General features: G+C 51.3%; 1 long non-coding RNA gene across 1 annotated transcript; it reads right to left on the minus strand.

Annotated features, from left to right (window-relative positions):
- Nucleotides 1–485: 485 nt before the first annotated feature.
- LOC123782133 (uncharacterized) lies at nucleotides 486–13,149 on the minus strand. Its single transcript, XR_015722742.1, has 3 exons — nucleotides 12,922–13,149; nucleotides 9,647–9,700; nucleotides 486–7,218 (listed from the first exon to the last, which is right to left on the minus strand). It is a non-coding gene; the product is annotated as an uncharacterized LOC123782133 (long non-coding RNA).
- Nucleotides 13,150–13,718: the final 569 nt, after the last annotated feature.

Below are 13,718 nucleotides of genomic sequence, written 5' to 3' on the forward strand. Positions count from 1 at the left end.
GTGCTCTGGGGGGCACTGCTCAGGCGGAATACATGAATCTTAGGAAACTGGGGAAAAACCGGAATGCTTCAAAAAAATAAAAAGAAATCGCTGGTGAATTCCCACCCTCTACAAGCTTTCATGTATCTTATTCTAGGGGCGCCTGGCTGGCTCAGTCAGCGGAATATGCAACTCTTGATCTCCGGGTCGTGAGTTTGAGCCCCACATTGGGCGTAGAGATGATTTAAAAATATACATTTATCTGGGGCGCCTGGTTGGTGCAGTCGGTTGAGCATCCGACTCTTGATTTCAAGTCAGGTCATGACCTCAGGGTCATGGGATCGAGCCCCATATCAGGCTCCTTGCTCAGTGCAGAGTCGGCTTGAGATTCTCTCTCCCTTTCCCTCTGTCTTTTCCCCCAACCCCAACTCACGCTCTCACTCTAAAAAAAAATAAAAGTTACAAAAATATATGCATATCTTATTCTGATCTATTTTAATGCTTAGACACTTTTTGAAAACCATCTGTGTTCACACTATATAAACAGCTTGCGTCCTGCCTTTCATATGTTACAGTCCACAGTGCGCACTTCTTGCCATCAAAACCACTTCTGAACAGCACGAAGCATGGCTCATCGGTGTGCGTCAGCCACTCAGAAGTCACCTTCGTGGCAAGGCTCCTGGGACCCCTGAGGCTACATGAGCTCTCCAACCACATCACTGTATTTTCCTCAGGGCGTTGTCATATATGAAATTCTCCTTTCCCTCATCTGTTCACTAGCGTATGTGGGCCTGCCTGTTACACTGTCCCTGGGGCAGGTTAAGCTCCAGGACACGAGGAACTAAGACACCCTAGTACCTGGCACGCGGGTCCCCTCAACAGACATCGATGGAGTGGGGGCCAGGCATAGTCCTGGGCCCTGAGAGTACACTGATACTGAAACGGACAAAACCCCTTGCCCTGATAGAGCTTACATTCTACTGGGGAAGGAATGAATGAATGAGCAAAATAATGAACAAATGATTGAATTCAACTACCTCCTGTTGTTGGACATTTAGGTCAGTGCCCCTGAAACTTTTCCCTGCGGCACCTTTAATGGGCTACAAGCAGGAAATGCCTTTAAATTCTCCTATTTTATCATTAAAATCAATGTAAAGCTTGCATTCTCATCAGGGTGACCACCTCATCCTGTTTTGCCAGGGACTTTTCTGGGGTTAAGCCCTGAAAGTCTGTGTCCCAGGAAAACCTTCAGCGTTGGGCAGACCGGGACAGTTGGTCACCCTTGTTCTATACCACCCTGTACCCATGATTTTTTTAAAAACAGCTTTATTGAAATACATACCATGTACCATACAAATCTACCTATTTTAAAAGGTACAACCCAGAGGTTTTCAGTACATTCACCAAGTGGTGCAATCACACCACCATCTCATTCCAGAACCTTTCAACACCCCAAAAAGAAACCTCAAACCCATGAGCAGCAGCTCCCATTCCCCACCCCCACACCCCGGGCCACCACGAAGCTACTTTACGTCTCTACGGACGTGCCTTCTCTGGACATTCCGTATCATGGGGCCATACACAGCGTGTGGCCTTTCGTAACCGACTTCTTTCACTTAACATCGTACTTTCAAGGTTCACCCATGCTGCAGTCGGGGACGGCATTTCCCTCTCTTTTATCACCCAATAATATTCCATTATGTGGCTAGATCGCTTTATTTACTGGTACCCCAGCTGATGGATACTTACCTTGCTTCCACTTTTTGGCTCTTAAGAGTAACGCTGCCATGAAGGCTCGTGAGCAAGTTGTTGTGTGGACAGGGGTTTCTGGTTCTCTTGAGTTGCTGGATCACACGGTGACTCTAGTTAGCAATCAGGAAACTGCCAAACTGTCTTCCAAGGTTCTGCCCCCTGTTACGGTACTGCCTTATCGTGAGGCAGGCCAGCCTTGTCCAAACGTGCCACTGTCTGTATTTTTAATTTGTGACTCCTTTGTGGTGTGAAGTGCCATATTTGTTACAACATAAAAATGTCATTTGAAATTACTTATCATCAAATAAAATCAACCCCCTTTGAATATGCCCGATGTCAGTTATGTGGCTCAGAGGACCCCAAGACACCTCCCAGTACCTGCGAGGACCAGGGCACCAGCCTGACGTGTGTGAATTAAAGTCACTTCCCAAGTTTTGATATCAGAAACAATGCTTTTTTGAGGATAATAAGTACTTTCCTTAATGCCCAGAGCCCAGTTACCCCAGCCCCCCAGCCACCTCCCCTCCAGCTACCCTCAGTTTGTTTCCTAGAGTTAAGAATCTTTTATGGCGTGTCTTTCTCTCTAATTCCATCTTATTTTATTTTTCCCTCCTTTCCCCTATGATCCTCTGTTTTGTTTCTTAAATTCCACATACGAGTGAAATCATATGATAATTGACTTTCTCTGATTGACTTAGTTTGCTTAGCATAATACCCTCTAGTTCTATCCATGTCATTTGCAAATGGCAAGATTTCATTCTTTTTGATGGCTGAGTAATATTCCATTACACACACACACACACACACACACACACACACACACACACACACATACATCGTCTTTATCCATTCATCTGTTGATGGACATCTGGGCTCTTCCCATAGTTTGGCTATTGTGGACATTGCTGCTATAAATATTGGGGTGCAGGTGCCCCTTTGGATCACTACATTTGTATCTTTGAGGTAAATACCCAGTAGTGCAATTGCTGGGTCATAGGGAAGCTTTCTTTTTAACTTTTTGAGGAACCTCCTTACTGTTTTCCAGAGTGGCTGCACCAGCTTGCATTCCCACCAACAGTGTAGGAGGGTTCCCCTTTCTCCGCACCCTCGCCAACATCCGTCGTTTCCTGACTTCCTTATTGTAGCCATTCTGACTGGTGTGAGGTGGTAGCTCATTGTGGTTTTGACTTGTATTTCCCCAGTGCCGATGATGTTGAACATTTTTTCATGTGTCTGTTGGCCATTTGTATGTCTTCTTCGCAGAAATGTCTGTTCTTATCTGCTGCCCATTTTTTCACTGGATTTTTTGTGTTTTGGGTGTTAAGTATGGTAAGTTCTTTATAGAGTTTGGATACTAGCCCTTGATCTGAGAAGACATTTGCAAACATCTTCTCCTGTTCTGTCGGCTGTCTTTCAGTTTTGTCGGCTGTTTCCTTTGCTGTGCAGAAGCTCTTTATCTTGACGAAGTCCCAATAGTTCATTTTTGCCTTTCTTTCCCTTGCCTTTGGAGACGTGTCTAGCAAGAAGTTGCTGCGGCCGAGGTCGAAGGGGTTGCTGCCTGTGTTCTCCTCTAGGATTTTGATGGATTCCTGTCTCACATTTAGGTCTTTCATCCATTTGGAGTCTAGTTTTGTGTATGGTGTAAGGAAATGGTCTAGTTTCATTCTTCTGCACGTGGTTGTCCAGTTATCCCAGCACCGTTTGTTGAAGAGATTGTCTTTTTTCCATCAGATATTCTTTCCTGCTTTGTTGAAGATTAGTTGACCATAGAGTTGAGGGTCCATTTGTGGGTTCTCTATTCTGTTCCGTTGATCTATGTGTCTGTTTTGTACCAGTACCACACTATCTTAATGATTACAGCTTTGTAATAGAACTTGAAGTCTGGGATTGTGAAGCCACTAAACTTGGTCTTCTTTTTCCACATTCCTTTGGCTCTTCAGGGTCTCTTCTGGTTCCATACAAAAAATTAGCTTTGTTTTAACTTGTTTCATTACTGGTGAAATTGAACCTTCTTCATATGTATTATTTATATTTTTCATATGTTTATTATCTGTATTTCTTATTGAAAAGAAAAATCTGGGGCACCTGGGTGGTTCAGTCGGTTAAGCATCTGCCTTTGGCTCAGGTCATGATCCTGGGGTCCTGGGATCGAGTCCTGCATTGGGATCCCTGCTCAGCAGGGAGTCTGCTTCTCCCTCTACCCTTCCCCCCCGCTCATGATCTCTCTCTCTCTCACTCTCTCTCTCAATAATAAAATCTTAAAAAAAAAAAAAAAGAAAAGAAAAGAAAAGAAGAATCTGGAAGTGCCTGGGTGACTCCGTTGGTTGAGCAGCTGACTCTTGGTTTTGGCTCAGCTCATGATCTCATGGGTCATGGGATGGAGCCCCAAGTCAGGCTCCACACAGAGTCCTTCACCCTCTCTCCTCCTGCTTTTGGCCCTGCGTGGGTATCACCTCGTCCTGAATGGCTCCCAGGCTCACTTGCCACCACACGTGTCTGGTGGAAGCTCTTGTTTGCAGGGCCAGCTCCACGGGCATGCGACCTCTGCAGAAGGACCCTGTTGTCAGGAGCCACCCCGCAACTGATTTAATGCTCTGCAGTCACTAATTTTGAAATTCTTTTCTTTCTTAAGCTTTATTTATTTGAGAGAGAGGGAGAGCACAAGAAGGAGGGGCAGAGGGAGAGGGAGAGAGAATCTCAAGCTGACTCCTCGCTGTGCGCAGAGCCTGAGTCGGGGCTCGATCCCAGGACCCCAAGATCATGACCTGTGGTGAAACCAAGGGCCAGACACTTAACCGACTGCACCACCCAGGAGCCCCTGTTATGAAGCTCTTTATAATTTTTTAACAAGGGATCTCATATTTTTAAGATTTTTATTGAGGATTTTATTTAAGATTTATTTATGGATTTGAAAGTGGGGAGAGAGAGGCAGATGGGAAGGGAGAGAGAATCTCAAGCAGACTCCCCGCTGTGCGCAGAGCCTAAGTCGGGCTTGATCCCAGTACCCCAAGATCATGACCTGAGCTGAAATCAAGAGTCAGACGCTTAACCGACTGCGCCAGCCAGGTGCCCCAGGATCTCACATTTTTATTTGTCACTGAGACCCGCCAACTCTATAGCTGGTCCCAATTGTTTGCCTTCTCCTTCCTGCACAGGATAATACACTCCTTTAAAAAATATATATTTATTTATTCAAGTAATCTCTACACCCAACGTGGGGCTCCAACTCCCGACCCCGAGATCAAGAGTCGTACATCTTCTGACTGAGCCAGCCAGGTGCCCCAAGATAATTACACTCCTTGACCTCAGGGTCTGTCCTACCCTCTCTGTGCCCCCAGTGCTTGGCAGAACCAGATGAATGAACGCCCAACATGTATGAATGAAATGAATGAATGAATGGATAGGAAGGAAGGGAGGCAGGGAGGGAGGAAGGGGAGAAAGGAAAAAGAAGGAATTCGTCTGTTACACCTTGTAGAATAAAGTAGGAGGCGTTTTCATGCAAACAGAAGTGGAAAGGGCATTCCAAGCATTCTAAGGGAACAGCATGAGCAAAGGCACTCATGGGTGAAAATTCCCCATGAGCAGAACCAGATGACCCGAGAAATGTGGTTTCACTGACCTCAGCTGAACCCCCAGGATTTAGGGGAAGTGGGAGAGGTGGAGGTGATACCTGCTGTCTGGCAGGAGCTGTTTCCCTGTCTGTAGGCAGAGAGAAAGCCCTGGAATCCAGAAGAGGGGGTGTTAATTAGAGCCCTCACAGGGGCCTCTCTGGTCACTGGGGGGTAGGAGAAATCAGTCCAGGAAGTTGAGGGAGGCCAATGGGACAGCTTGGCTCAGCGCCAGGCCTTCAAGGCTGGGCGATCTTCACGACTCCAATCAAAATACCTTTGCCACCACTGGGCCAGACCTCAGGTTCTCTGACTCACGGGTCAGCACCACCCGCCCAGCAGCCTATGAGCAAAAAAGCTTCTCTGGGCCTCAAGCCCCATGGTGGCCCCCTTCTCCTGGGAACTGGAGGTTACCAGTGTCCCCAAACCAATGAGAGTTTGAAAGAGGCCCCAGCAGTGAGTACCCAGCTGCCAGGCAGAGAGATAATGGGGTTTATGGGTCTAGGGCTTGGCCCTGCCTGGCTACAAACCCTCGAGGGGTTTATACTGCCAATCTGGGTCCCTCTAACTCCTCCCCAGCTCCCACCACCCTCTCTCCTTCATTCCCATCCTCCTGGCCACGGGGGCTTTCTTTCCAATGAGCTGGAGAAGTCACGCTCATTTCGTTCCAGGGCCTTCGCACTTGCTGTTCCGTGCCTGCGATGCTTGTCCCCCAGATCTAGCACGGCGGCTCCTGGTCATCAGGCAGGTCTCAGCTCAAACACCACCGCCTCACCAGTGAACCTGTAAGCGCCTTCCCCAGCTGGACGCGTAAGCAGCCCCTCTCAGCCTCATGACCTTGTGAAGGTTTCGGACTGCCTGGGCCAGCCTCCTAGGCCTACTATCTCCAAGCTTGGGCAAGTTCCCAAACCTCTCTGTGCCTCTATTTCCCCACCTATGAAGTGGGGATACCTGGGGGAACTTACATCATTATGTTGTTGGAGGGAGTGAATGGGACGACACGGGGTCTGGCACATAGTAGGTCTCCATAAATAACAGCCACGAGGACCATCACCGTCAGGCCCTTCCAGCTCCCGTCGAGAGAAGGCACTGGGTCTGCTTGCCCGTAGCTGCAACCGCAGGGCCTGAACTGTGCATGGCACCTATAAAAGGCGCCCCAGAAACATGTACCGAGGTAACCCATCTGCGTCTTTCTCTCCTGGTATTTTGCCCTTTTCCGAAGCTACCCCTCTGGCTACAAGCAGGTGGTCTGTGAGGCAGGTGAGAGCCTCCCCCGCCCCCCAGGATGGAATGGGAGGAAGGATGGAGCGAGTGGTGAATCCGTGGCCCCACGGAGGGCAGCCAGAGTCCAGAGGGGGGACCTGCCAGAATGACCCCAAACCGCAGGGCGACCCCCAGCTGAGCAGAACGGTTCTCGTGTCCTCCAGGACAACCTGGAAATGCAGAGAGACGTCAGCCATTCAAAGCCAAAGGGACAACGATGTCACCCAGGTGACGTGTGTGGACCCAGGACTGGGAAACACAAGGGCCCACCCAGGCCTTAGCTCTATGTCAGTTCATCTCCCACCCCAGTTGAGACAAAACTCACTGAGGAAAAAGAAAGTTCGATTTGCTCCACCCTTGGGTGCTGGCCGCCCATCACGCCTGGTGCCCAGCAGAACGTTACCTGACTGTTGCTCCCTGCTGATGTCTCTGCACCTCGGCTGCCGTCGGTAAGGTGGAGGTGGTTTTGCTCCCATCCCAGGACGCTAGCGCAGGCTTGAGTCGTGAGAAAAAGCTCCCGGGGACTTGCTGTGCCTCTCACTTACTCCTTCCAACAACTCTGAGGTAAGAGCTAATGTAATCCCTGTATGTTAACCAACTTGAATTTAAATAAAACCTGAAAAAAACCACAAAAAGAATGACTGTGATCTCTGCTTTACAGTTAAGGAAGCGGACGCACGAAGGCATGGGCGGCCTGGTCTGAGGTTGAGTCGCTGGTGTGACTGCCACCCACTGGGTCTAACCCCGGGCCCACCCCCTCCTCCCTGCAGACAAGGCAGAAACGCTGAGAACGCCCCTGTCGCCTAAACCACACACCTGGGCTGACAGGGGCGGGGGACGTCACCGGGCACAGCAGGGACGAGGCAGGGTGTGGCTCTGCACTGGTCAGCATGCCAGGGAGAGGTGACAGGCTGCGCCAGCCAGGGCTGTGGCTCAGCCCAGCCCGGCCCAGGAGGGCCTTCGGAAGGCGGTAGACCCAGCCCCGGGCCACATTTGGCTATCCATCTGACCGACGTCAGGTGGCCCGGGTCAAGTGCCAGTTCTGTCTCTGGCTCTCAGGATGACCTTGGCAAGTCCCTCTCCTCCTAGGACCTCGGTTGTGCCGTCTGGCCCCAGTACAGATGAACCAGGGCTCCGGGCTCAGTGAGCAGACCATGCTGTAGTGCCCCCTGGTGGACAAACTGGTGCATGCGCCGGTCAGCTCTAAAACCAGGACCCCCAGAATCGCCTCTCTTCACCCTGAGTGCATGTTGGGGACACCCTCAAGTTTCATTTCCAGGTCCCAAGAGGAGGAGGATGGTGCTGAGGAGATCTGGGGAGGCCAGGAGAATTCTCGGACGCTGGTTCTGCCCTCACTTGCCGTGTGAGTTTGTGCTCACCTTCCTGTCTCTAGGGCTGTTTCCCTGTCTCTAAGGAAATCCTGATCCGGGAGGAGTAAGATTTGGTTTCCATCCTTTGAATAAGCTGTGTGAGCTTAGGCAACTCCCTGCCCTTCTCTGGACCTTCTGACGGGACCAAAGGGCCTCAGGACCTCTCTGGCTCTGACATTCAGGGGTCCAAGTGGGAACTGTATTTAGGGAGATGAAGAGGAGGTGCAAGGGACCCCAAGGGGAGCTTCCTTGAGGGAAGGACTGCGTCCAAATCATCTCCCTGGGCGAATAGGAGCCCACATGGCATTGAATATATTCAGGGTTTTTTAACTTGACATATTTATGGAGAAATTACTCAGTTTCAGACCCTGCACTAGGCAGTCTACACAGTAACATACAACATCGACACAGTCCTTGCCCTTGAGGAAAATGTACAGCCTAGTCAAGGGTGCTGATTAGTAAGCAAACATTCACCTTCTTGTCTGAACAGGTAACAAGAGAAATAGGGACAAGTCCTGGCCATAGCACTGTTGGGAGATGAGATGGCAGGGGAGGGGTGACATGAGTAGGGTTTTGAAGAATGGAGAAGAGTATAACAGGCACTGCGTTCTTTTATTTTTTTAAGATTCTATCTGTTTATTTGTCAGAGACAGAGAGTGAGAGCGCACAAGCGGGGGGGGGAGGCAGCAGAGGGAGAGGGAGAAGCAGACTCCCCACTAAGCAGTGAGCCCAATGCGGGGACTCGATTCCGGGACCCTGAGATCATGACCCGAGCCGAAGGCAGACACTTAACTGACAGCCACGCAGGCGTCCCATTGCTGCATTCTTTTAAAATTAAACAATCCCTCCTGCCATAGGGGCTTGTGCAAAGATACCGATCTTCGGGCTAGCCCTGCCTTTCCCTGGGGAAGAGGGCCAGCGAGTTGTGATGGGGGCGAGAAAACCTAACCAATAAGCCGGGCTGTTCCTCTAGATGCCCGGGGTGAGAACTTGCAACCCTCGACCATGATGAGCTGTGTGAGTGTGAGACACAGGGTGGGGTGCGGAGATGGGCTGAGGCCAAGGGTCAGAGATGTTCACTGAGCAATTACTAATAAAAAAACGACAATCTCACATTTCAGTACGGAGGAATGAAAATGGCCACAATGGACCAGCCATGGGGATGGTATGTCCCGCCCTGAAATTTGCCCTTAAATCTCTTCCTTTCAAGTTTCTTCCTCTGCTCCAAGACACAAACCAGCTCAGACTTTTCCAGGGCAAATGGCTTCACCACGGTCCTTCCAGCCGTGGGGTCTCTCTTGTTGACAGCGTCCCATGGGATGCCTTAGGGTGGAGACATGTCCGCAGGCGCCAGAGCTGCCTTACCAGATCACAAGGGCCAGTTGCTGGAGGCTCAGGAATTTTGCTAATCGGTTTTTGGACAGTCATTGTTAAAATTTAAATTACCTACATTTACAATCAAATACATTAAAATAAAGATAATACTCAAAACTCTTTACTTCCTCGTGACTTTAGGACATTTTACCATTATCTAGTCTCCTGAGGTTGTCCACATCCGTGGTATGTAAGGGAAGCTTGACCGAACCTTGTGCTGCTTCCGCACGTCTCTTCCCAGCTCTGTGCTTAGTGATACCACATTGGTAACTTGAAATTGGCCGAGGCGGGAATACTTACCACCGGGGAACTGGAAACTCTACACATCAGGGCTTGTTTTGCTGTTTGGACTTTCTAGACGAAAGAAAGTGATGCACAAAATGTTACTAGCACAGACTGCACTGAAGGGCTGCCGCTCAAAGAGGTTTCAGCTCAATGAATACCTTCCTAGGAGAGTGAGATAAAAGTGAGACAGAGTGTCACAGTAGCTCGTGTATCAGGTTGAATAACAATAATTTATTGGGAAAAGAGTTAGTAGACTGAAATGCAAACCCACTGCAAATTTTGATTGAGTTGCAACCAGAGACGGACTAGAGATACAAGACTTTGGCAACAATTAACAAAAGCATTCTGTGAAATCAGTTGCCGATATGGAATGCACAGTCAAGAGTTCATGCAGCGTGTTGTTATTTGTAAACTGTGTGCTACGCATTCCTTGTATCAGTGAAATTTATAATAAGTGTACGTACATATATAATGCATGCCTTTGGAATTCTGAAGAACCAGCTGTCAAACACTGGCCAGCCCACCACGGAACAAATCCAAACCCAAACTTAATAAAGTCCTTTTCAAAGCAGATTTCCTCTTGCGCAAGACATGTGGTAGGTACGCCGGGAAGTGATTTCAGGGCGAAGAGACAGATGACCTCACGCTTCCATTGTGGACGCTTCCCTGACACAGGTAGCTCTGTGACTTTGAGGTCCGCCATTTTCAACAATGACAATAAAACCACCACATTCAGGGCCTTTGTGGTACTCCGTTTTCTTACATTTTCCATCTTAAGTGCCTCAAATAAGGCCATTTGACTACAAGTAACAGCAATTTCTCAGGCTCATTGAAACAAAGCAGGAATTACGCGAAGCGCCCAGTAGGGGAGGCCGAGTGCGAAACCTTCCCCCGACTTCCCCCTGCCCTTGCCTGTACACAGCTTCCCGCTGCTCTTCTCTTGTGCAAACAGCAGTGAGGGTAAAGGCTTTGCTTTACAGCCGGCAGGTTTACCTGCGCTTAGGTCAGGGACTGGCCCCAGCCCGTTGGGCCGACCCATAATCCCCAGAGGATCTGATTGGGCCGCATGGAGCAGGTAGGCACTCCCGGACCAATCCGCGTGGCCATGGGCGTGGAGCGGCGGGGGTCACACGAGGCAGCCTGGCCTCCGCGGGCAGTGCCACCGCGCGGGGAGGGGCAACTCTGCGGAGAAGGAGGGTGGGGCATGGGCCGGGCAGGCGCCCTGTGGCTCCGGTGTCAAAGGAGGTCACAGGTGAGGCCAGGCGATGCCCAGGACTCCCTGGCTGGGCGGATTTCTCCTTATTCCCATCGGTGAGAAAGTTTTCCGGGTAACAGGCCAGCACGTGCGCTGTCCACTCTCCCCCCACCTACACTGCTGTCACTGAAAAATGCCTCACTTACAGCATTGGGGCGCCTGGGTGGCTCGGTCGGGTAAGCCTCCCCCTCTTGGTTTCAGCTCAGGTCATGATCTCAGGGTCCTGGATCCAGCCCCCAGTCGAGGCTCCATGCTCAGCCTGGGGTCTGCTTTAGGTTCTCTCTCTCTCCCCCCCCACCCCGCCTCTTTCTCTTTCTAAAATAAATTGACACTTTCGTCTGTAAAGAGGTGACACAGGTGTATGTCTCGCCCTCAGACATCTTCTAAATCCTGAGATGTCCTACAAGACACTCCTCTCTGTTTCCGCAGTCTGGTGACCATCCTGCGGCTCCCAGGGCTGCCCATGGATCCCGGTCAACGTGTTGCTGCATCAAAATCACATTTTGCCTTCATTTCGAAAGAGGCCCTGAGCTCCCAGGGGTGGGCCCCTGGACCACCGGGTCCACACTCCTGGTACAGACCCACAGCAACAACCGACAGAGCAGACTCTCTGGAGCCGTTGGCCTGGGTTCAAATCCCGGCTTCCTTACCAGCTGTGAGACGTCAGACAAGTGACAACTTTTCTGTGCCTCAGTTTCCTCATTTGTCAATGGAGATAAATCACTGCCCCTACCACATATGGTTGTGACGAATGAATGAGTTTGTATTTATAGTGTTAGAATAGTGCCTAGCATGTGGTAAATGTTCATATCTTAAGTATTATTATTATTATTTGGGTATTATTAGCATTCCACTCTCAGCTGCACCCCTGCAGACCGGCATACAGAGCGGCTAGACGGGCTGGCACTGCCCTCTCTGTCATCCACTCCCAAGGCAGTAGGCAGGCTGGTGTGTGTAGGGGGAGGAGCTGTGTGGGGTAGAGGGCAGGAGAGAGCCGCAGCCCTGATAAGGGCCCTGCAGGTGGCGGGTCTGGCCCGTGGGAGAGGCCCTGGCTCAGGGAGAGGCTCCGGCGGCACAGGGGCTGGGGCAGTGGCGTGTCTGGGGTGTGAATGTTTGTCTGTGGGTGAGTGTGTCTCTGGCCGGATGTCTGTGGGACTATGGGTCCCCCAGGGAGTGATTTGAATGTACTGGATATGGGACCCACTTCAGGGATGTGCAGCCTGATAGTGCCTTCTGCTCGAAGGGCTCTGCTCTCGGTTTAATGCTTGGCTGTCACTGTCTTGGAAATTCTTAACAGGTTTTTTTCTTTTTAACAAGGGGCCCATATTTTCACTTTGCAGTGGGCCCACCAATTACCTAACCGGTCAAGGGTAGGGGATATGTGTGTACGTGTCCGGGTGTGTGTGAGGTCACACGGGGTTTTATGTGGATGTGTGTGCTTGCATGTCTGGGATGTGTCTTCCTCTGGATGGGGGACCAGAATGCTAGTCTCTGTGGGAATAACCTACCCCACCCCCCACCCAAGACACGGGAAAGCCTCTGGCCTCAGTTCCCCCTGCACTCCCAGCCTAACTTCACACCCCCACACCAGGACCCCACTGTCTCTGCAAAATCCTAACCCCACCGCGCCCTAGCCCTGCCCCTGTGGGAAGATGGGAAGAGTAACGAAATCACCAGTCCTGGGGAGAGAGCAGGGAGAGGAGAGGAAGCGGAACCCACCTGGCTGCATTCACGCTGTGCACCACAATCTCCACCAGGTGTCACTGTGACATCTCTGCGTGCCCCCACCCCCAGGGTCAGGGAGGTGTCAGTCTCCCCACTGCCCCGACGTGGCTATTTCCCTGCACCTCCTGACCAGGGCTTCCTGTAAGGAGAAGCTGACACGGGTAGTCACGAGTCCTGCTTCTGGTCCTGGCTCTGCCTCCAACCCATTCTGGGACTTTGGACAACTGGTTGCCATTCTTGGGCCTCAGTTTCCCCATCGTACACCAAAGAAGTTGTAACCCCTAAGTTCCCCTCCGCACTTGCATCCTACCTGACCCTCAGTATCAGCTCTGCTGTGACGGCCACTCCTGGCTCCGCACAAGGGGACCCTCGCCGGGGGTCCAGACCCCTGCCCCAGTCTCTGACTCCAGACACAGTCACTGACTCCTGGATGTGGGAGCATCTGGTCCCCTTAGACTGATGGAGATAGCGTAGCCCTGAGAAGGGACAACACACACCAACTTAGCAGCAGAGTCCAAGCTCCTGCCAACCCTGCCCCCATCCCTGCCCCCCCCCCCACGCCTCTGATGCTGTGCCCACCATCACGGCCTCTGAGCCACAAGCTTCTGGGTCTCTCTGGGGAAGCTCAGCACCTGCAGCCCCGTCTCCACCCACCCCCATCTTCCCTCCGGCCACAAATGAGAATGGGCCTGAGGACTTCCACATCATTGAGCTCATCCTTCATTGTTCCATTGGGGAAACTGAGACCCGGGTAGGTACAGTGGCTGCTCCAGATCACGTGGCTCCAGATCAGGGGCTTCCTGACCCAAGTCTCGTGGTTCCCCCTCAGTTCTCCTCGAGTCGGCTCTTCAAAGCCTGCTGAGCCTCCAGAGGCCTGGCACGGGAGGGCTCTCTCTGCGGCCCCTCCCTCTAGCCCAGGGACCCAAGGTGTGTTCGTGGGTGATGCCGGCTCCCAGGGATAGAAGGGCAACCTGGGGTGGGGCTCTGCCTGCTGTTTGCCACAGCTGTGGAACACCCATCCCCACCCCACCCCTGCAGCAAGAGCAGGCACAGGTGGGGCAGCCAGGCCCACCGAGGCCCAGAGATCCACTGGGCACTCTTCACACT

The sequence above is a fragment of the Ursus americanus genome, chromosome 33 (genome assembly GCF_024610735.1).
Source record: "Ursus americanus isolate L20-20 chromosome 33, mUrsAme1.1.p, whole genome shotgun sequence".
NCBI classification, from domain to species: Eukaryota; Metazoa; Chordata; class Mammalia; order Carnivora; family Ursidae; genus Ursus; species Ursus americanus.